This window comes from Perognathus longimembris, chromosome 15, assembly GCF_023159225.1.
Source record: "Perognathus longimembris pacificus isolate PPM17 chromosome 15, ASM2315922v1, whole genome shotgun sequence".
NCBI lineage: Eukaryota > Metazoa > Chordata > Mammalia > Rodentia > Heteromyidae > Perognathus > Perognathus longimembris.
The window spans coordinates 27,909,350-27,934,799 of NC_063175.1; the positions used below are offsets into that span (position 1 = coordinate 27,909,350).

The 25,450-nt window shown below is 37.8% G+C and overlaps 1 protein-coding gene across 2 annotated transcripts in view; it reads right to left on the reverse strand.

Moving 5' to 3' along the window:
* Positions 1-25,450, reverse strand: part of Garem1 (GRB2 associated regulator of MAPK1 subtype 1) — a 182,283-nt gene that overhangs the window by 123,579 nt on the left and 33,254 nt on the right. The gene's annotated exons all lie outside the window — the stretch shown is intronic.

Genomic DNA, 25,450 nt, shown 5'->3' on the forward strand with positions numbered 1-25,450 from the left:
GTATCACCTTCCTGTGGTTGTACCTACACTATCTCTGTAATCTTATCTGAGTATATTGGAAACCGTGTATACTGGTATTAGAACTAGGAAATTGAAAGGGAATACCAAAATTGAGAGACACAGGGTAAAAAAAGACAAACAACTACAAAAGCAATACTTGCAAAACTGTTTGGTATAAGTGAACTGAACACGTCATGGGGGGAAAGGGAAAGGGGGAGGAGGGAGGGGGGTATGAGGGACAAGGTAACAAACAGTACAAGAAATGTATCCAATGCCTAACGTATGAAACTGTAACCTCTCTGTACATCAGTTTGATAATACAAATTTGAAAAAAAAATGTTTTCTAGGGTTGGTAATATGGCCCAAGGGTAGAGGCTTGCCTCGTATACATGAAGCCCTAGGTTTGATTTCCCAAGCCCCAGGACTGGCAAAAAAAAAAAACCAAAAAAGTTTTCTATATATCTGGCAAATACTTCACTGGACCAAATGGTTACATTTCAGTGGTAATTTGTAAAAGTACATACAGTGCATTAGCCACTGCTTAGATTTTTATGTGTCTGTGCATATATATACTCATGTATATATACATGGATATATTCATATATATTTTATTTAATAAGAACTTTATGAAGTAGTTATTGTTCCTCCTTTACAGGTAAAAAAGAAAAGTCCAAAATATTAGATTACATGTCTAAACTCACAGATTTAACAAGCAGGAAAATGAGAATTTTTTTCTTTCTTTTTTGTTGGTTGTGGGGCTTGAACTTAGGGCATGGACACAGTCCCTGAGCCCTTTTGCTTGAGTGTAGCGCTCTATCATTTTGAGCCACCATGCCACTAGGGGTTTTCTGGAAGATTCTCATGTACTTTTTTGCCTGGGCTGTCTTTGAACTGTGATCAGATCTCCTAAGTAGCTAGGATTACAGGTGTGAGCCACTACAGCCCAGCAAAAGTGAGAATTTAAAGTGAGAATTATTTAGGCCCAGTTGATCCCAAAACTTCTTCTTTTAATCACTATAATAAAACTCTCCAAAACAAATAATAAACTATGTCTCTATTGAAAGCGTATTTGGAATCAGATGTGTGTATTTCCTTTAAATTTTTATATGTCTGCCAGCTCTCTCTGGATTTATCCCAAACCTCCCAATCAATTAAGTATAATGAAGCTTTATAGCATCCAAGTGAAATTATTTTTCATTTTAATATTCTCTGAAGTAACTTTCTGGCCTTTGAGCTAATGACAAACTAGTTCAAAAGAGAAATCCTCTCCCTAAAATATAAAAGATGTTCCTCAGATGCTGACATAATGCATTCCATTATTTCAGAGTTAGTTATCTGAAATGTTCAATGAAATATCTGAAAAGATTAATTTCTTCACACAGAAAACCTTATTTTTTATGTTAACTTTATTATAATAATTAAGACAGTAACATTGCATTTTGAAATGACACAGGTCTCTCTAGAATAAAAGATTCAATATTTTTCCAATTAATAGAGAAGGTAATAATGGTCAATTTTGATTATTCTGACCATAAACTATCTAATTTGCTTCCAAACCAGTAAATGCAACCATGTTTAAAACAGCCTTAATAAAAGAATATTTTATCTTTGTGGTAGAAAATACAGTGAAATGCTTTGTCTTTTGAGGAAAGGGGGAAAAAAAAACAAACGGAACTGGAGGTAGAGTACATGAGCAGGAATGGAAGGGTCTAATTACTCATTAAAGTGTTGTTCCAAACCTCAGTCCTCTGCCCTTCATGCTTTAGAAAGATTGGAGTTTTCTTGAAGACATCTCCAGGGGCCACTATCATTCAAGAGCCAGCTTCTCTCTCTCTCTCTTTCTTTCTTTCTTTCTTTCTTCCTTTCTTCCTTCCTTCCTTCCTTCCTTCCTTCCTTCCTTCCTTTCTTTCTTTCATTTTTTGCCAGTTCTGGGGCTTGAACTCAGGGCTTGAGCACTGTCCCTGGCTTCTTTTTGCTTGAGCCATAGCACCACTTCTGGCTTTTTCTGTTTATGTTTGTACTGAGGAATAGAACCCAGAGCTTCATGTATACGAGGCAAGCACCCTACCCACTAGGCTATATTCCCAGCCCAAGAGCCAGCCCTTTCTTTTCTTTCCTCAAGCATGTTAGGGCAAGATGGAAAGCAGCCAGAACCCCTGATCCCAAGAAGAAATCAGGCAGCTACATGGTAAGCTTTCCATGCCTGCCCCAGAAGAGGGCAGGCATATAATAGGCAGAATAGTTATAAACACCAGATTTGGGGAGAGGGGATGTTCAGCATACCTAATCTTAGTATAATGCCACTCACTACTGGGTGATTTGGGGCAGGCTGCATCTGCTTCTTACCTAGGAGGTAGATAACTGTAGTTCCTGTTTTACAAGGAATATACAGTGACAGAGAACAGAAAATGTTTAGCACCAGGTCTAACAAATTAGAATTAATTAGGAAACATGAGCTATTAACTTTATTGTACCTGGTTTTCCCTAAAATTTAATCCTTACATAAACACTGTAATTTAGGTCAAGTTATCCTTTAACAGGTTACAAAATGACCTTCAGAACAGTCAAGAACCTCAGTCATACAGCCAGCAAGTGGCACAAAACTACTTCAGTGCCCCTCTACATTTTCTTCTTCATCTTTTGTCATGGCACTATCCTATGCCTCAAAACACAATGACAATAACCGAAGAAACAGGAAGAAGCTAATCTTTACATTTGGATTTCACTTATTCCCTCAACTAACATGACAAGCCTTGTTCTAAACATTAATACACATCAGTGAGCAAAACAAAGTGCTTAATACCAAACAGGGATGAGGAGACAGCCGATATCAGACAGCCAATATCAGCAAAAGAATGAATAATCACAAACTAAATAGAAGATGAGAGGTCCAATGAGAAAAATGAGTAAGAGATCCAAATACATGGGAGGTAAATTTCATATTTGTTATTTTAAAGTACTCATTAATTTGTCCAGCAAACAGCTACTTTTACTCAGTATCTTTATTCAATAGGAATGGAGGAGCCAGAAAAATATAACAATTTTTAGTTCCCAAATTAAGAAATCCATTTTCTTAATGTTGCAATGTCCTTACATATAATTTTACATAAGGCAGGGCAAGATCCATGCTTGGCTGGGGGACAAAATATCTAGAGTAGAGATGAGCACTTCAGCGGAGAATGAATACAAAGAAAAGCATTAAGGGAGAATATAGTAACTGAGATGTCCCTTTTGTTATATGGTAAATTATCTGAGAAGCCATATACTGAAGGATCAAATTTTGGAGTCTTTAATGGAGCATTAGCAGTCTGCAGGCAGCTAGTTGTTACAAAGGCCTGCAGCCCACAAATACCCTTAACACTGTCAGGAAACAGGCTAGAGTAGAAAGATAGAACAAAATACCAACAAACCAATTCCGCTCCAGTGGAGGTGACTTAGGATGTCATGGTGACTGGACACAAGACACAAAGATGGAGACATGTGGCATGACCTTGATGGTGCCTGGGCTGATCTGACCTAAATAGGGTCAGGTCAATGGGCTAGGTTACAGGAAGCTCCCAGTCCTAGGCACTTGACTGACAGGTTCAGTAACCTATAGGCCAAGGGCCCACCCCTGTTTCTATGGATTCAAGAACACCCATCACTTGGAGGTGGGACTTCCCTTCCTCTAGGAAGTCAGGTACAACCATCAAGACAAGATGCCAGATAGCACAACTCACTATGTGGCCAATGATGGCGCTGACCAGATCTGACCTCCATATTACATTTTGATGGATGAGCTGGGCTTAGATGAGAGGGAGGCAATGGGGAGCCACTGAAGGAGAGAGGAATGACCAAATCTCTGCTTCAGGAAAATTAATCTGATAGCAGTACAAAAGATGGATGGAAGTTAAAAGAAACCAGAGCCATGGGGCACATGCAGGAAACTCAGGGTAGAACACATTGCTGTTCAGGGAAAAGAGAAAAATGTCATTCTCTCCAACTAAATGGTTATATCATAAAAACTGTTTTAATTTTATTCCACAGTGGGCTCTAAAGAGGCAGCCACGAAACAATTGTAGTCAAGTTAATCAAAATGAAAATTTAATGTTAAATCCTACTGCTTGCTGTTGTAGTAAACATTCTGGTAAGAGGATTCAGAATGATTTTCAAAACCATAAAGCAGTAAAAAACCATTGCCTTCTTTTTAGCTTACATCTTTTTAATTTTTTAACAACTGAACCATGTGTCTGTCCGCTTTAGGCAAAATAAGTTTAATAAAAATGTCTAGAAATAAAACTTAAAATATCCTAGGGTAGGCCATAATAAAGATACTACATTAAGCAAATTCACCAAGTAAACAATTTTGTGATACAATTATCCTTTTGCTTAACTACTATGTATAACATACTGAAATATATATATATATGTATATATATATTTGGCTCAATGATATAGTAAAAAGAAGTCTAAAAGATCTGTGTGTTAAATTCCAAAATATGTGAGCACCTTCTTGACATTTATTGTCATGTAGCATAATGCTAAGATTTACTTTATTTCTCTATTTTGACCTTGATTTCCTTACATTCCTGCTAAAATAATTTTTAACACTAATTTAACTTCAAAGTAAATCTTCTTTAAAAAACCTAAAACATCAAAATCTAGTAAGTGTTTATAAGCTGAGCATAAAAAAATAAGGAACTTGTCTTTCTGTCCTGTGGTCCAAAATAGTCTCTGGAGTCAACTTTTGTGTTACTTCCTCTCAGTTTTTGCCCTTTAGATTGGCCATAATGTAATAGGTCAATACTGCTGATCTATTCTCCTTTTCTCTTTCCTTCACATTGTTTCATATTTCTCAAACGCTCAATTAATCAGAGACAAACTCCCCAATCTTTATCACCAACTGCTAATTTTCATTCTAAAAACCTATTCTAGCCTTGTATTTCCTATATATTTCTAACTTGGTGTCACAGTGTCACTTATTATGCATCATACATTCATCCAGTACACATTTATGGAGGACCAACTATGCTGAATGATCTAGCAGTACCACAGTGGACCAAGTACTTATTACCCTCACAAAGATGTCCTCATTTTTCATTCTTCTAATTTACTGCAATATTATTATTGATAGAACTCTTTAAATACAGTAATCGACTGTTTGGCTTACATGCCTCAACAGTTCCCACTCCTTCCTTGGCCCAGTACTCAAGGGTTGTGATCTAGTTGCAAAGGAATCTACTGCCTTATGTCCCTAGCAGAAGTCCAAGACTGTTCTCTGTTCACCTATTGGCTTCGCTGTCACACAACTGGGCCCTCTCCTCACCATCTCTGATAAGCTTTTCTCTACCTTCCAATCTCAAGACACAGCTCTTCATCTGTTTGCCCTTAAAGGCCAGCTCCAATGCCACCTGCATTAATATCTTCCTAACTCTAATTCTAGTTGTATTTAAGCTTACATTCTATGTTGAATACATACATATATATATATATATATATATATATCTTTTAATTCAGCCATGGCCCTTAGGACATGTCAGAAAGAAAAAAAAAATGTGTCTTGAAAAGTGAAGTCTTTATCCTAAGTTCACTTAGTTTGTATGGCACTGGAAAACTTCCCATCAAGAGTCGGATTGGGGCTGGGTGCTAGTGGTTCATACCTGTAATCTCAGCCACTCAGGAATCTGAGATCTGAAAATAACAGTTTGAAGACAGCAAAGTCTTGTGAGATTCTAATCTCTAATTAACCACGAATGAGCCTGACTTGGAGCTGTGGCTCAAGTAGTAGACTGAAAGCCTTAAGGACAAAAGCTCCAGGACAGCCCCCAGGCCCTGAGTTCAAACCCTAGGGCCAGCTCCACTGCCTCAAAAAACAAAACAAAACAAAAAAAAAACCCAGTCAGAATGGGTCTCAAACTGGTGCCTTAGGGGGCTGACATCTGGGGGTTTAATTCAGAGAAGCAGAAAAATCCATGAGATTCTGTTTCCCAAAATAACCAGGCAAAAAGCAGGACTGGAAGTATGGCTCAAGTGGTAGAGTGCTAACCTTGCAATCAAACCTTAAGGCCCAGTGTTCAAACTTTAGTGTCATTTCTCCACCACAAAAAGTCGCATGGCTGAGTATGATGGCACATACTTATAATCCTAGCACTTGGGAGGCTGAGGCAGGAGAATTGAGTTTGAGGCCAGCTTGAGCTATTCATAACCAGGCCCTGTCTTAAAAATAAGAGGGCTATGGTTCAAGCAGTAGAATACCAGCTGGGAGCAAGAAAGCTGAGCAAGAGCATGAACCCCTGAGTTAATCCCCAATAGGGCAACAAACAAAGGATACTTCACAAATAACTAGAGAAATCTCCACCATCACCTAGATTGCACTGGCTTGAACTTGTTGTTGTTTCTGAGTTCTCAAAATGATTGAAACCAGCCAGCACCAGCACCAGTACCAGTGGCTCACACCTGTAATCCTATCTACTCTGGAGGCTGAGATTTGAGGATCAAAGTTCAAGCCAGCCTGTAGGAAAAGCGTGAGACTCTTATCTCCAATTAACCACCAGAAAACCGAAATGGCACTGTGGTTCAAGTGGTGAAGCACTAGCCTTGAGCTGAACTGCTCAGGGACAGACAGCGCCCAGGTACAGAGATCAAGACACACACACACACACACACACACACACACACACACACACACACGATTGAAAACTTGAAGCATAAGAAGGTGTGCCCAGTTCAAGGGGTGGAGAGGCGAGGAGGGTCCAGCTCACAGTCACACACACCCCTAAGTTGTCAAGTATGGAGAGTGCAGTCACTTACATTTTGAATTTGCATATGAAATTGTGTGGTTTCAATTTCAGAGTGAGGGTCCTAACATTTTCAATACAACCTTTTATCTTTTCCACTGAACTGATTCATAGAACTTTAGGTAACTCAAATAATCTTTTACTAGTGATCGATTGCTTGGCCCTCTAAGGAACTAGCAGCTAAAAGTAGACTTCGTAGGCTATGTAAAATACAATGATAATTTTCGTCATTGTGAAAGTTAAAATGTGTACTGTGAAATATATGCAGTAACAAACTGAATAAAAAATGTAAAAAAAAAAAAGACCGCAATTAAAAAAAACAAAAAAAAAGACTGGGGCCAAGAACTAGTGGCTCACAACTATAATTCTAGCAACTCAGGAGGCTGAGGTCTGAGGATGGTGGTTCAAAGCCAGCCCAGGCAGGAAAGTTCAAGGGACTCTGCTCATAGCCAAAAAAAAAAAAAGGAAGGAAGGAAGGGAGAGAGGGAGGGAGGGAAGGAGGGAGGGAGGGAGGGAGGGAGGCAGGTAGGCGAATTTATAAATTTTTAGAGCTATGGATACAAGAAATCTAGGTCAACTTATTAATATTCATACATTAATATGTAAATGAATTAAAATAATGTAAAAGAGTTTTTCTCCTTTTAAAAACTGGTGCAGCCGGGCACTGGTAGCTCATGTGTGTAATCCTAGCTACTGAGGAAGCTGAGGTCTAAGGATTATAGTTTAAAACCAGACTGGGCAGAAAAGTCCATGAGAGTCTTATCTCTAACCACCCAAAAGCCAAAAGTAGAGCTGTGGCTCAGTCTTGAGAGAAAAGCTAAGGGGTAGTGCCCAAGCCTCAAGTCCAAGCCCCAGTAGCAGCAGAGCCACAATGACAACAACAACACTAAAACTCTTGTGCATATGTTTTTCAAATTTAAGAAACATAACTGTAAGGGCGAAGGAACAGAGAATTCAGAAGTATGAGAAGCTTCTTAAATCATTCCATCTAATGCCCAGAGCAATGCAACAGAACAAACCAGACTCACTCCCTTTTGGTTTTCTTGTGCTTTCTAGATATTATAATAGTTTTATTTAGAATATCTCTTCTATACTGAGTATTACTTATAGTGCTCACAACAATTTTAGCTTTGTACAACATTACCGTTGAATAAGAACAGTGAATAACCGTTGAATAACAACAGTGCCTGTGTAACTTAGGGTGATTCTGAATTAGTCCAAGTGGTTATATAACTAACATCTTTCATAGTAGGCAGACCTCTACTAAATACTTTTTTAAACAAGAAAACAAGGTGCAGTCTGAATATCCCTAATCCAAAAACTTTTAAGTATCAACATGATGCTGTAAGTGGAAATTTCCACTCTTGTCCTCATGTAAGTGCTTCACACTAAAAGTAGTGTACAAAATTGCTTTTAGAAGCCTGGTGCTAGTGGCTCATGTCTATAATCCTAGCTACTCAGGAGACTGGGATACAAGGATCATGGTTTGAAGCCAGCCTGGGCAAGAAAGTCTGTGAGACTCTTATCTCCAGTAAACTACTCAGAAAAAGCTAGAAGTGGCACTGTGGCACAACTGGCAGAGCTAGCCTTGAGTACAAAGAGGCTCAGAGACAGAGCCCAGGCCCTGAGTTCAAGCCTCAGAACAGGCAAAAAAAAAAAAAAAAACCACAAAAAACTTTTAGGCTGTGTTCAAGAGCCTACATGAAATTGTATGTTTAGATATAGACCCCATCCCCTAAATATATTTGCAAATATTTCAAAACGTAGAAAAACACACACTGTATACACTTGATCTTAGCCAAAAGCTTGAGAAACGATACATTATATACATACATACCTGAATGACTACGTACTGATGGCAAACCCTTTCCATTTTACTCCCACTAAGTTTTCTCTTTAATGCTGAGATGAATCCAGAAAATAAAAGACAAATATTCCTGTTGCTTTTTTGGTACTCTTAAGTAACACAAAACACACCCTGCTTAACAGAATGAAGGAAAGCCCAAATATATGTGACTTTAGTAAATTAAAATCTTTTTTTTTTTTCCACACTTGTTTTCCATATTCCTTCCCTTGTGATATTTCACACCACAGTTACAGGCTCAGTCAACAACCTAGAGCTGTATTTCTACAGGTACTGTCTTTTAATTCTTATAACACCAAGAATACAAATAAATACCCTAAATTGCTGGTTAATTTTTATTTCACGAGTATGCTCTACCACTTCGGGGACTCTTCTAACCCCTTTTAGTGTTGATTATGTTCTAGAGTCTCTCACTTTATGCTCAGGCCAGCCTGGGCTACAATTCTCCAGTGCTTCCTCTCTGCTGGGAGGACAAACATGCACACCGTTGTACTCAGCCACTGGTTGAAATAGTCTTACAAACTTTTTTTTCTTTGCCTGAGTAGGCCTCAAACAATAATCACGCTGTCTCTACCTTGCCTAGTTCCTTTAGACTATTTTTACTTCGAGTGCCAATACATAACATAGATGGGTCTTCCTTTGCATACCCCACTAGACCATTAGCTCCTAAGGCTCAACATCGCCTCCTTTTGTGCTTTGTCTGTATTCCACAAGACAATATTGCTGGGCAACATAGTAAGTATGCAAAAAAAAAGTATGAGGGATAAGGTAACAAACAGTACAAGAAATGTATCCAATGCCTAACATATGAAACTGTAACCTCTCTGTACATCAGTTTTATAATAAAAACAAACAAAAAAAAGAAAAAAAAGGGGGGCTGTCAAGTGAATAAGTTTGGGTGTAAGTTGAAAAATAGTCACATCAAGCAAATATAAATATAAATTAAGTACTTGGGTATTATGTAACATTTAAGTCCCTCAAAGAAAGCTTTTTCAAATACTTTCTTCTATTGATCTCTCACCCTACCCTAAATAACACCAATATATCCACATTGTCTACAGTTGTAATTTTGGATAAATACTTTTTTCACAGGCTTAAAGACTGTTCTACTCAAGTCAGAGTTGTATTTTCAAGTTTTATTCTTTACTGTGAAATCTCAGTAATAAAAGAAGGAAATAGAGATTGATTTAGACAAATCATTACAGTGGTAATATGGTCAAAGAACTTTATGGTGAAATCTAAGCAAAAACAGAATATATGATCTAAAGGAGAATAAAAACAGGTTACTGATATACTATTCCTCTTTTAAAATGAAGTCTTAAACAAAGGACTCCTTTTACAACAGTAGGTCTGCCCAGAATTATGCCTCATAGATCTGTGCTGTATGAAATAGCAGTATGCCAACTTAAGTCAAACCTGAAATTTTGTGCTCTGAAATACTGATTGAACCACGCCTTACATTCTAAAGGTAAGAATCCTATTCAAAACAATTCCTAGAAAAACAGATGACCAACCATAGTTTCAGTATTTTATAAATACATAAAATATATTAAATCTCCCAACAGAGTGACCAGTCAGTATGTACCATAAAAATATTTCAAGCAGGTGAGGAAGGGGCCTCAGAATTACATAATAAAGTTATTCTTTGAAAATCTATTCAGTTATAACATATAGACATTCTTTCAGTGAGTGAGATACATGAAGTTTGTCCTCCAGTATTGGACAATGAACATCAGTAGGATCATTTGATTTGTGCAGCATGCATTTATGACTCTGTGTGAGGAGATGTTCATACAGACTGAGTGACCCACAAAAGCAGTCAAGGGTCACCTCAGGCTCACCAAGTATCAAAGACCAACTGACCTATCCCATTCTAGGATTTCCTCCTCTCTGCCTCCAATTCTCTGGCTCTAGTAATTTAAGTGAGTATTTGATGACTCTTCATGGTAGGTGGCAGGCAGTGAGGTACCTTAGAAATAGGCTAACATTTACAGCCAGATTTAGTTTAAATTTGTATTTAAGATTTATTAATGACATGACCATCAGCAAAACACTTTATTCCTTTGAGCCTTGGAAAGGAAGCTGGGATGACTGAATGAGAATAAAGATAAAAGACTTGATACAGTACTGAGTGTACAGGAGGTTCTCTAGAAGATGACTTGGGTTGTATTTTCTTCCTCAATCAGTTGACATCCTTTCACCCCCTTTTACTTGCTCAGTACACAATGCAGTTTCTTTGTCCAATGAGGCAATGCACTGCTAAAGTGCAATGATTCAAACTATGTTTCACTTGATAGGGTTCTTAAAAATACCTCTGTTTCATTTGTAAAGAATGGAATTCAAAGCCACACAGCACCCAGAATGGCATGGGTTCTAAAACCATGAACATTTTCTGCTGGAGTCCTTGAACTCCTCATATTGTTCCTACTTAGGCTGAGGCTGGAGTTCTCTTCCGAGTATCCATCTGCTTTAGAAAAATATTTGTAAATATTTTGTGAAGATACAGGAAGAACATACAGTAAAGCTCTACCCAGTCTTTCAGACAGACACCAATATAAAAGGACCACTGAGATAACACTCAGCTTCACCAAGCCATCATTTTATCATGGTAGCAGGTGCATTTAAAGGTACACACAGTTGTCAAACACAGGTCAGGTCACTTCAGGAAGTTTCTTCATGTATCTGAACCTTAGTTCTGCTATCTGCAGAATGTAGACACTAATAATAACTGTCTACTTCATGGGGTTGCAGTGAGGATTAAATGAGTTTGAAAATGTAATATAATATTGATTACTGATACACAATAAGCACTGTCTTAGTAAGATTTATTAGATGGGTAAGAATGATGAAAGGGGGTGAAAGTGATCAAGATAGATTTACTTATAAACTAACAGGATGAATGGCAACCTCACTGTACAATTTCTTACGAGATAAAGTTGAATTTAAAAATAAGGTTTATCATTGTTCTAGTGACACACCTCTTTTCACTAGCATCAATTAGTTGTACAAGGGAGGGGGGCCATTTTGACATGTCCATAAAATGTACCTTGATGAGACTCAGTCACTCTTCTTCTCTCCCCTCCCAAACTAATCTCAGCAAGTATCACTGTTCCATTTTCACACATATCTATAAGGTATTCAGGTCATGAGATCCATTCACTTCTCCATGATGCTCAGCCTTCGGATTTCGTTGCTGACAGATTCTTCCAAATGCAACTCCATCCACATGATTACCCTGCTTGAAAACCTTCAGTGATTCCTCATTACTTTCTTAAGTAGTGAGGAGGAACTAAAAAAATAGTGATGAAAAATTCCATAAGGCACAATACAAAAGCATTCATGACTGGGCCACAGCAACAGCACTGGTAAAGTATGAAGGAAGCCAGAGCAAGAGAAATGGCATAAATGGAGATGGGACAGCAGGGGTCACTCAGGTTAACCATAGGTTTTCTCACCGACATCTTGTTGCCTAGGATGTCCTTCATCCTCTAGTTGCCCAAACAAGAAATTCCTTTGTCTCCTAAGAGGAACCCTTCTCCACTGTTGGTGTGAGTGCAAACTAGTACAACCACTTTGGAGAACAGTATGGAAGTTCCTCAAAAAACTCAGCATAGACATATGACCCAGCCATACCACTCCTAGGCATCTATCCTGAACAACAGGTCCCAGGATACCATAAAGACATCTGCACATCCATGTTTATCACTGCACAACTCACAATAGCCAAAATATGGAAACAACCCAAATGCCCCACCACAGAGGAATGGATCCCCAAAATGTGGTACCTGTACACAATGAATACTACATAGAGATTAGAAATTATAAAATAATGGTATTCGTAGGGAAATGGTCAGATCTTGAACAAATAATGTTGAGCGAGACAAGCCTAGAACACAGAGAACAAAGGCACATGGTCTCCTTGATATATGATTGTTAGGGGTTGGGGGGTGGATAACAGTAGAGATCGGGTCTGTAAATAACAAACATCTTTTCAAGTGGTATTTCCACATGTTTGGGTCAGTGACTACATTATGTATCTAAAACCAAACAATTACTAAACAAACATAAATAGGTCTAGGATAGACCTATCAGAGGATCACAATAGCTCAACAGCTATGTATATATGATTATATAAGATGAGGCTAAGCAAAATGAACTCCAAGAGAAGGAAATAGGAGGATTTTATTGCTGTCATTACGTTTAATGTACTAGGTGAACTTCCTTTGGTGTATCCCATGTGGTTACTGTATATATTTTTGGTACACTGAATATTGTATATATGCTTACCTGAACTAGGGCAGGGAAAGAAAAATGAGGGAGGGTGTAACAAATATGACAAGAAATGTACTCATTACCTTATTATGCCACTGTAACCCCTCTGTACATCACACCTTGTCAATAAAATTTAATTTAAAAAAAAGAAATTCCTTTGTTTCCTGTCATCTGAAAAAGTTCTCTTGTTCTTCTATACCTTTTTTTTTTTTTTTTGGCCAGTCCTGGGCCTTGGACTCAGGGCCTGAGCACTGTCCCTGGCTCCTTTTTGCTCAAGGCTAGCACTCTGCCACTTGAGCCACAGCGCCACTTCTGGCCATTTTCTGTATATGTGGTGCTGGGGAATCGAACCCAGGGCCTCATGTATACAAGGCAAGCACTCTTGCCACTAGGCCATATCCCCAGCCCCCTTCTATACCTTCTTGAAAAGTCACCACAATGCTGTTTGCCTCTTACATTGTAAGTTACCTGTCCACCATACCATAAGTACTATCCTCCAGCATGTGACACTCTAATTCAGCCTCCTTCAAACCTCTGCTCTTCTCTACAAGTTTCCATTGGCTTAAAACAATTTATTATCCTTTCTCCAGCTGCTAAATCCCATCATCAGTGAAGCCTTGCCTACAGGACCTTCCCTCCCATAGACAGAAGTGTTTCTTTCTCTTTCCTCTTTTGGTACTCTGCCCACCTTCATCGCTAGCTTAGACTCCTTGCAATTGTAGTGAGATTACCTATTTGTGGGTTTGCCTTACACATTAAGTTGCAGCCCAAGGTCTTGGAAGCCCATGAACTAACTATATACTGAGGCTCAATGTATATAAGTTGAATGAACTTAAATTATGCTGTCATTTTCCATTCTTCAAATTCATGATGAGGGCTTCCTCATGTAATACCATTTCTTGCAGGACAGAATTTGGTGGGACAAAAGCTTTCCTGGAGCCATTACATATGTCTCAAAACTATAAATTCCTTGCTTAGAAATTAGAAGAAACTTAAACATTTGAGCTGATAAGCCCAAATAAAGTACATGTTTTAATTTTATTAATTAATTAAATTGATTTTAATTAATTGATTTTTTTCTGCCAGTCCTCGGGGCTTGAGTTCTGTCCCAGGCTTCTTTTTGCTCAAGACTAGCACGCTACCACTTGAGCCACAGTGCCACTTCCAGCTTTTTCTGTATATGTGGTGCTGAGAATCAAACCCAGGGCTTCATGCATGCTAGGCAAGCACTAGGCCACATTCCTAGCCCCTAATTTTATTATTTTAAGTAGTACAAGAAGGTTTCAACTCAACTGGCTATAGTACCAATTAAATTTGAAATGATTTTTGAAACAGAAACATGCTAAGTTTGAGCACTTTCATTTAATAACTGACAAAGCGTACACAAAATTCCCAATCACTTTGTAGTAACAGAAAGTGTAGAACCCAAATTCCCATTGTATTATCTCAATGCAGTACCAAAGCTATTAAGGGTGACAGCTGGATGAATACTGGGAAGAACTCTTCATTGGGCTTTGAAGTCTAGTGCTAACTGTGAGCCCCCATGTTGTGCTCCTACTGGAGGCAGTTTCCTAGTCTGAAATGTGAGAATAACACCTCTTCCATAAATTGTCATGACTATTAAGTGAGAAATCCAGGAGAGGCAGTCTTCAGATCATAAATGCCACCTAAGTGCCAACTGATAAGAAAACATAAGGCTAGTTTATACTGTGGTCTTTTCCTCCCATCATCAAAACCAGTCACCTATTGCTCTAGAGTAATGGAAGGAGAGGGTTGGGCTAAAAAGGAGAATAACTGAGGATTAGGAGGGTGGAAGTAGATTGTTTGCAAATATGAAAATAGAGCAATAAAACTTGTTGAAATTGTTTTAAGAAGGAGGTAACGGGGAGTAATAGAGGAAATGAGATTGATTGGAATGCATTTTTATGCATGTATAAAATGTCATAATGAAATCTTCCTGTAATTAATTACACTAATAATTTAAAAATAAACTAGCCATCACCTGATTTGTTCTGTTTATCCTTACCTCCTTGTTTTGTGGTTCTAGAAAGTGCACCAGCATCAAGGAAAGGAAAAGAAAAAAAGGTAGGTATTATTTGAATATTTATCATCTTAGGTTCTCCTTAGTCTATTGCCAATGGCATATAAACATTTTTCTTAAAATTTGGTGACAATCACTCTTTATATATTCAAAGAAATGGGCATCTTACAAAAGTTTAATGTCTGTTAAATTCAGAGACTTTAAGTTGGAAACAGCATTAGATGTCATATAAATTTTACCTTTTCTTCAAAGCAGATTTAAGGAAATAAAGAATACCAGGCATGGTAGTATATGCCAGTAATATTAGGCAATGGAGAAATCAAGTATCACAGTTCAGGGCCAGTCAGGACAAAAAGTTAGAAAGACTGTGTGTCAACCAAGCAAGCTGGGTGTGTTGGTACATGCCTATATATTGAGGAATAGGTAAAAGGATCACACTGAGACTGTCCTTGACCAAAAATACAAGACCCTACTGAAACAAAAGGAATGGAGGCACTTCTCAAGTGGTAGCATGTTTGACTACTAAGTGCAATGTCCTGAGTTAAAACCCCAGTACTACCAAGAAAAGAAAGCAAACCTATAAGTTATATATTTAAAACACAAACACTAAGTTTCATATGTTGTACCTAACTATAGGTAATAGGTTATCTTTAAAAAATAGAACAAAGTTTCATGTCCCACAGGACTTTTTCTTTTTCTTTGTTTGTTTATTTGTTTTGTCAGTCATGGGGCTTGAATTCTGGGCCTGGTTGCTGTCCCTGAGCTCTTCAGCTCAAGGCTAGTGCTCTACCATATGAGCCACAGTGCCATTTCTGGTTTTCTGGTGGTTAACTGGAGATAAGAGTCTCAGACTTTCCTGCCCTGGCTGGCTTTGAATTGTGATCCTCAGATCTCAGCCTCCCGAGTAGCTAGGATTACAGGCATGAGCCACCAGCACCTGGCCTCCTATAAGCCAAATTCTATAATAAACTAATAAACTGAAGATAATTCCTTAGTTTGTGGCAAGTAATACAAAATATATTATAGCTAATATATTACAGTATACTTTTTCCTAGGAACCCATCTTTTAGGAGGGAAGCCATATTTACATCCAATTTAAAAAAAAACTAAGATACTAGGGTAATATAAAAATAAGAAGGGGCTGCAACTGTGGCTGAGCGTTAGAGTGCTTGCCTAGCATGCATGAAGCCCTGGGTTCTATTCCTCAGCACCACATAAACAGAAAAAGCTGGAAGTGGTGCTGTAGCTCAAGAGGTAGAATGCTAGCCTTGAGCAAAAAAGAAGCCAGGGACAGTGCTCAGGCCCTGAGTTCCAGCTCCAGGACAGGCCAAAAAGAGAGAGAGAGAGAAGAAAAAATAATTATGAGTGTGTCTCAGTAAGGTTTGGTCAACTAATCAATTTACCAGAGTCTAAGACACATTTAAACCCACAAGCCAAAACAAAATGAATTCTAAAATAGCATTCACTTTACTGAGATGAAATCATTTTCTCTCAACATACATAATCTTATGTGTTAAATAAGGTTTTTAAACTAAAGCTTTAAAGCAGAGCTTTCTATCACTATGAACTTACATATAAATAAAACTTGTAAACATCAGATGTTTTACCCACTTTCCTTTGTGAGACATCCTTACAACATTCTCTTAATTCAGCATGTTGTCAAATAGTACTTATTAAGCACTATTCTCAGTAACTGAAACAGAACAGTCCCTTGTTCTGGGTTGTAATTTGGCACAGACAACATCCACAGAGGCCAGCCTTCCAAAGGGTATATCAGAACTGTTCTAAAGAAAGATCACAACACTAAGGCCCAAGGAAAAGGCACTTAAAATTCTGTACCAGTCCCAATTTAGTATTCGTGCCTGAGTAAAGGGTCAACTACATGATCACTTGACTCCTCCTTCTTCACTATTTTTACCCCAGTGGGTTAGTGTACATTAACTAGTTATTACTTAAGTATTTTTCATATTTATTGATAGGGAGCACAAGTAACTTAACCAATTTACTAAACTATCATCTGGCACAAATTTTATTTGGAGATTTTCCCCATTAACAATGGTGCACATTTTGTGAGGAAGGTGCTCCTGTTTTTTTAAGTGTAATTTACTATTTCTGGTGATTCCAATGATATCCATAAATACTGAAGGGAAAACTCTGCCTCTGTAGTCTGATAATTGGTCAGATCAAAGACAGTATCTTTTAAAAGAAAATAATTCTTTTGTCTCCTGTACTATTTTATAATTTTGAACAGACAGGAGTTAGAGAGTGTCCAGATATAAAAAGATGGTACAAGATAAAGTGATAATTTTTGCCAATTGTGTGATGACTCTAAGTGAACAGTCAAGTGAAGGAATTCAGTTCTGACTAAGAACACTGCCAAATAGTTAAAGATACATGGAATAGTAAATCTGACTTATTTCAGAAGACTTATTTAAGAAGCACAAAGAAAAAGTGAACAATTTCTCAGCATTCTTTCCACAAAACCCCTCAGATATTCAAAACAGTTTTTAAGTGGCCTCTTAAATTTACCTTAGAAAAGATGATATACAAAAGAGTAACTCCTTAATCCTTTCCTTATGGGCCATACTGTATTTGTTTGTTTTTAATCTGTAATTGCTTTTGTTGCTCTTCCTTGGAACTTTTCTACTTTTCTTTCGTTAATTTTAGAGCCCAAAAGAGAATGGAAAATGTTCGATCAAGGCTTACTCAACAATGGGCAAAGCAGAATTATTTTACTTTTCTTAAATACAGTATTCTTTTACTAACATTAAAATACATACATACATCTATATAAGGCTCTTCCCCTAAGTTCACTGATGAGAAAAACTCAATTCAAAGCAGCAAATCCAGCCCAAAGTCACTCCGATAGTAAATAAAAGAGAGCTGGGGAGAAGGCCAGCAGTGCCTGCCTCCTTCGGCTCTATGTGGGCATCCAAAACTTGATTCTGAAATGATGACAACGTGATAGGAAAGGTGGCTGTGGTCTGGATACAAGGACTACATTATTATGTTCTGTCACATCCCAAACATTCAAACCAGACATATGAAGATAGGTGGGTACTACTCTGTGTTTAAATTTAAGCATCTAACATTGGTGAGAGAGAAAAACTGGCATTAAACTCACTTAGACAACTAAAATGACTCACAAATATTTCCAATTTTCCTTCCAACCATAAAAAAGTGACCTTTCAGAAATGCCACATCATTTATAGCTACATTATAGCTAAGTTTTCTAAAATTGAAAGTTAAATCCTTCCTAAGTCTCAAAAATGTTCCAATACTCAACAGTATGAGTAAAGGAAAGGAGTAGGGCCTAGTGGGACTTAAACATAATTGCACAAAAGAGTATGACTATATATGGAGGAAGAACATATTATAGGTCTCTAAAAATGATAATGGGTTATTTCAGCACAAATCATACTATTTGAAATGCAGTGATCTCTGAGATCCAGAGCAGCCACCTGGAGAAGAACTACTAAAACATTTTGACAACTAGCAAATGAAAGTGGCTGAAAACTGTATTGGCAAGTTTGATAAATTTTGTAACCTTCCTGAAGGACACACACCATTAGAGGCTTTAATTATAACAAGCCGGTAAATTTAAACATAGAATTGAAAAGTGTCTCTTTGGTGTCCTGTCTAGTTTAACCCTTCTCCATTAAATGAATGGCAACTCTTTCCCTGGAAGGGAAACTCTAGATACCACATGCATGCCAAAAGCTTGGATTTCCTAGACAGAAGTACATGGGTGATCCAGGGTGAGCTATCAGACCATCAACGATCCTTTCAGTTCTCTTTCAGTCCAGTGTTGCATCCTTGCTCTTGGATTCCTGTCTGAGCTAAATTCTCCCTTTCCAATTAAGCAATTCATTTGCTTCGTAACATCTTAAAATAGAAGTAAATGTTTACATTTTTAAGAAGCCAGGTGCCAATGACTACCATATTATATAATCTTTGCTTCTCAGAAGTATGAGATCTGAGGATCAAATTTGGAGACAGTCTGGGCAGACAAATCCAAGAGATTCTTATCTCCAATTTACCAGTAAAACAAACAACAACAACAAACTAATAACAAAAAACAAGTGGAGATGGCTCAAATAGTGAAGGCAAGCCAGAGTGCAAAGTGCTGAGTTCAAGTCCCAGTACAAGAGCATGTGCACATGCATCCTCTCCCCCCCACATACAGCATTTATGGAATGAAATTTATGGATCTTTCTGTCAACACCCTCCCTTATCCTGTAAAAAAAACAACACTAAAATGAAGACTTCAAGAAAATTTTTCTTTTATGAGATAGGGGGAAGGGAGGGAAGCAAAATGAAATAAATCTTGGAATCTTCAATCTATGGTCCAGATTATCTTTTATTTACTCTTCCTACATAAAAGTAGATAAAATGACCCATTTCAAATTTATATTCACTGTTAGGCTCCTTTTGTATTAACATCAGGCAATTCCATAAAAGCATATGACATTCTTCAACGAGCTATTAGAAACTAATCCCTCACAAGTCTTCCCAGTCATGTTCTACAATGATTTTGTGGGGGCAGAGATCTAGTTCTTAGGATTATTTCTATCATGAGAATCAAGTATAAATTGTTGATAAAAACCACTTCAACATTCTGGACAATGATGTCCATCTCCAAGAATGCTTCTCACCAGAGTAAACACGCCTACATCTTTTCAACAAAACAAAGCTTTCTTCTACTACAACCATATCACCTCAAAGGAGAAGCTACATGCCATTCTGAATTCTGGTCCTACAGTGGTATTTTTGAACCCTTCAGCATACCACTTCAAAAGTTATTTGAAGCTGTTGACGATAGGAAGGAAGAAAGGTACAGAGCTGAGCTCACAGATGGTGTTTCTTGCTCAGGTCTTTAATAAACATTTTAATCTATGTTCATCAAGGACACTTTACTTCTCCAGTGAAAAACAGTGACCCAATTAGAAGTAAACTTTCTTCTAAATAAAGAGTCATTCCTGATTCAAAAGAGGAATGACATTCTTTCATCTTAATTGGTAGTACAGGTTATTTATGTCCAACATCAAGAAACAAATACTTCACCATGTTCTGCACTGTAAAGACTAGTTAACAGCTCCCTTCTCTCAAAAAGCCCAGAAATCATATTGTTATAAACATCCCAATAACATGAAACCAAGGACCATGGTATGGCAGTGGCTTGGTTTCTAGCATCATGCTGTAGTGTTATATTTTCATTTGAGTTCTGAAATACAATAGTTGTTTTGTGTGTGTGTGTGTGTGTGTGTGTGCGTGCGTGCGTGTGTCTATACACACACACCAGTACTGGGGCTTGAACTCAGGGCCTGGATGTTGTTTCTGAGGTTCTTTTGCTCACAGATAGTGCTCTACTACTTGCACCACCAGCTCCACTTCTAGTTTTTTGATGGTTAATTGGAGGTAAGAGTCTCAGGGACTTTTCCTGCCCAGGCTGGTTTCAAATCATGATCTTTAGATTTCAGCCTCCTGATTACCGAGGATTATAGGCATGAGCCACAGGCACCTGGCTGAAATTTTGTTGTGTATTTCTTTAGTCTTGTTTATTTTTTACTTGCTATATGTCAAAAACCCTGACATAATTACCAGTCCAGTCTTAGCAGACTGTTCACATGCTATTATTCCAATAATGATGAGAAAAAGTAAGGGTTATTGCTGAGTAGGGTCTAAGTGGACAGTTGATAAATGGAAGAAACTATTAACACTGAAGTACAAAGTTGCAAGGTATCAGATAAAAGAAAAAAGATCCAAACCAGAATCATTTTAGGGTATTCTAGTTTTCCTCCTGTATTTCACAAAATGTGAAATCTAATCTTCAAAATATTGTTTTACCACATGAATCTTAAAGCACTACAAATTATATTACATGTTTGTAAGAAATGCAGTCAAAGATGCTTAAAAAAAGGGATGGAAGGAGGGGCTGTGAATGTGGTAGAGTGTTTACCTTCCATGCATGAAGCCCCCTGGGTTCGGTTCCTCAGCACCACATAGCCAGAAAAAGCCAGAAGTGGTGCTGTGGCTCAAGAGATAGAGTGCTAGCCCTGAACAAAAAGAAGCTAGGGACAGTGCTCAGGCCCTGAGTCTCAATCCGCAGGACTGGCAAAAAAAAAAGGGGGGTGGGATGGAAGGAGCTGACCTTAGTATCTTTGGAAACTATTTCTGACGTAGTGCTATGATGCTAACAAGAAAAAAGACATATACAAATACTATAACCTAGTTGCTATTTTTTCACAGAAGAGATTCATAAACTCACTCTGTATACTTGTGTTGAATAGGTACTAAGAAAATATATTGATGTTGTTTTGTTTTGTCTTAATATGTATTAATCGTACAATGTGGGTATTTTAATGTAATATTTCCATATATGTAGATAATATACTTTGATCATCTTTTCTCTGCTGTCACTTCTTCCTTTTTTACCTTTCTTGCAATTAAAAAAACAGATTTCATTATGACCCTTTAATACATGTGTTAAGGAATTTCGATTCTATTCCCCTACCTTTTGGTTCTATTCTTTCCCCCACCTACCTTCTACATATCCCTCCTAAAGATAATCCTTCATTTATGTTTGTATAATTTTTTTCCTTTAGATCTGGCTCCCATATATCAGAGAAAACATGTATTTATTTGAATCTGACTTTGAAAGAACTTTGTTTTCTCTTTTGGGCAGTACTGAGGTTTGGATTCAGCCTGCCTCATGCTTGCTGGGCCAAGCACCACTCTACCAGTTGAGCCATGCTCTTAACCCCTTTTCTTTTCCTTTTCTTTCTTTTCCTTAGCTATTTTTCAAATAAAGTCTCATGTTTTTGCCTAATATGGCTTCAAACTAGTCTTCCACCTCCAACACTGCTGAGGTTTCAGGCTCCCAGACACCAGGGAAGTACTCTTAAGATGCTAAGTGAAATGAACTCCAAGTTAGGGAAATAAGTGGTTTACCACTGTCATTGTTATTTTCAATGTACCATCTGAAATGATGCCACTTTCTTTTGTTTTTCTTCCCCAGGGTTTTTACACCTAATGTCAATGTTACTGATTTTGGTACCCTGGGTATTGTATATAGGTTTATTGGAACTAGGGAAGGGAAGGGGAACATCAAAATGGAGAAACAAAGGGTAAAAGGTGAACCAATGCAATAGCAATACTTCCAAAACTATATGCCATAATCCAACTGTACAACTCACAGTAGGGGAGGGATGGGGAGAGGGGAAGGAGGGAGAAAAATGAGGGAGGTAACAAGCTTGATAAGAAATGTACTCACTGCCTTATGTATGAAACTGTAAGCCCTCTGTACATAACTTTGACAATAAATAAATTAATTTTAAAAAAAGAAGAAAACCAGAGATTTCAGTCAAGTGTTTAGCAGGGGCAAGACCCTGAGTTCAGTCATCTAGGAGGGGAGAGAGGAGGAAAGGGGAGGGGAGGGGGAGGGAGGGGAGGAGAGGGGAAAGGAGGGGAGGGGAAAGGGAGGGGAGGGGAGTGGAGGGGAAGGGAGGGGAGGGGAGAGGAGAGGAGAGGGGAGAGGAGGGGAGGAGAGGGGAGGGGAGGTCAGAGGAGAGAGGGAAGAGAAGAAAGGAGAAAGGAGAGAAGAGAGAAGAAAGGGGGTAGAGAGAGAAGAGAGAGAAAGAGAGAGAGAAGGAGGGAGGAAGGGAGGAGAGAGAGGAGAGGAGAAAGGAGAGAAGAGTGAGGGGGAGAGAGAGAGGAGAAGGGAGAGAAAGAGAGTGGAGAGAGGGAGGGAGGGAGAGAGGATGGAGGTCCAGAGAAAAAAACACAGAAACCAAAGCTGGAACATTTTGAACAAAGTACTGTGGGCTAATACTAGATTACACACTCAAGGAATAATACAAATATCCATGAATCACATTCAGTAATGATAATAAACATACAAATATAGGAGAAAATAAATCTTCCTTATAGAAGATTTTGGTTTAATAAGTGTAGAAAAAATAGGGATGCATAAAATCCCCATCAGGACTCTACCATAATATTGCTACAGGCAGGATTCACAGATGAATGTTTAAAAGAGTTGGACAAAGTTTTAAGGAGAAATAGGATACGTGAAATGTGCATAGCCTCCAAGTACCTATCCCCCTGAAAATATGTATTAAATACAAAGGGAGCAGCAGTTCAATTACAATGGAAAAATGTGGTAGACTCCACCTTGACCAAATGATCAAGGTTAACATCACATTGACATAATGCACTGAGACAAATACATCACCTTACTTCAAGGTACTGTTCAATAATGCACAATTAAGAGGAAGAAAATATCACATTAAGTCCAAATTGAGGGGCAGTTTATGCAATAGAATAATAGTAAATTCCCAAAGTATCAAGATCATGAACAGTAAGGAAAAAAATAGAAGTGTCACACATCATAGAAGTTTAAAAGTAAGGACAGCTCAATGTGACACAGGTTAGAAATTTAAAAAGGTAATAGTGAACTCATAAAGTTGAAAAAAGTCTAAAGTAGTAATAAACCAATGCTAGTTTGAAAGCTTCAAGGTTGGTACTACAGTATTTAAGGAGCAATAAGTTAAAGAGTATGCAAGAAAGCTTCTATTTTTGTCCTTCCTATAAACCTACAATTATTTATTTATTTATTTATTTATTTATTCAGATTTTTATTATCAAACTGATGTACAGTTTCAGACGTTAGGCATTGGAACCTACAATTATTTGCTTTAAAGCAAAAAAGCTTTTAAAAACAAAACAAGTTATCTGAACAGAACATTACAGACTTTCAGTATGTATTCAAAGTGCATAACTCATAAGATGATAGTTTTTTGTGAGAAATCACTATGGTTAACAATGACAATAGTTTTTTAAATAACAGAATTAAAAATTAAAATTAGAGCTTTGAAAATGCTATTAAATAAAGAAAAGTTGTCAATTACAGGAGGAGAAAGGCACTGCCATAAGTTTAAGAGTTCATGGAATCTCTGAAGTTAGTATACCAACTTTCATATGCGGAACCTGGGCAGAAGGGCAGAGGAAGGAAGAGGAGAGCAGAGATGAGTGTGCAGGCACCATTCCAAGTGTTCTGATGTTGTTTCCGTTTTTGTTGCTGTTGTTATTTGTTTTTGTTTTTGTTTTTTGTTTTTTTGAGACAAGATCTAGCTATGTAACCCACTCTGGCCTCAAACTCCTAGTCTGCATGTTAGGCTCTCAAGTGATGAGGTCACAGATAAGTACCACAACATTCCAGCTCTAGACGCTTAACATGCATGATCTCAGCTAATCTTGACAGTGTGTGAGAGAAGTATTTTTTGTTAGTTTTTGCAGTACTGGGGATCAAACCCAGGGTTGCATGCATCTTAAACAAGAGCTCTTTGCCAGCAGGGCTATATCTGCTGCCTGTAGCCCTCATTTTACAAGTGAAAAATTATAGCCAAGGTTTCAGTCAGTTAAGCAGCAGAACTGAGTTTAAACCTCAGGCCTAACAAACTTTGAAATGTCTTTCTCTTTCTCTGTGTGTATTACCTCTGATGAAAACTGAGAGTAATTTTCCTCAGATAAAGGGTACAACTTCAGAGTCTAGGAGGAAGAGGGAAGGGCATTAAAGGAAGCAGTGCAATATGTGAATAAAGACAGCAGAAGGTAGAGCTAATTAAGTTGCTAAACAAAAAAAAAAAAAAAAGGAAAGATACTGAGGGAAGCAGCTTTGGATTAAGAGCTCACAAGGAAGAACTTGGGGGTTGAAGGAAAATGAAAAGGACCTACAAACGGCAATATAGAACCAGCCGATATATGAAAGCAGTTCTCTCAAGAAGCTCTGAAGGTGAAGAAAGTAGGACAATGCTGCACACAAGCTACAGGTTTGCAGTTTTTTTTACAAGTACCATAGCCCTGGCTTTACCAGCCTGTGTTTCTGCACATGTGCATGTGTGCGCAACATACACTGCCTTAAATTCAGTAATTCACAAATAAGAAAATCAACTATTACAATAAGAAGAGGACATCTACTTAACTGCATTCCTCTAACCTAAAGTATATAGCTCAGTGGCGGAGCACTTGTTTATATGTGAGATGTCCTGGGTTCCATCCCCAGCACACTAAACAGTTCCAGATTAAAAGCTAGAATTTAAAATTTGAATATATGATTAAAAGTTAAAAGAAATATCTTTCTTTGACTGAAGCCAATGAAGCAGCTTAGGCAGAAGCTGTTTAAACACAGCGTCCTTCTTAGCATGTGTTTAAATGTACCACACTCTTCAAGTAAACAGTTTCCTTTTAATTCTGTTTTTAAATGAATAAAGCAGGATAAGAATTTAAGAAAAATACCTTGTTCTAATTGGATATTTTCAAGTCAATCATGGTAAAATAGTACCTCAAATGTGAGAAGGTTATTCATGCCCCATAGATGTAGGATATTCCAAGAGCAGAGATTTTTTTGAGAAACAGTTTCAAGTCCTAGCTCCATTACAGCTGTGGAACTTTATGCAAGGGTTATATTTTGAACTAAGATGAAAATCTACTTTAAGG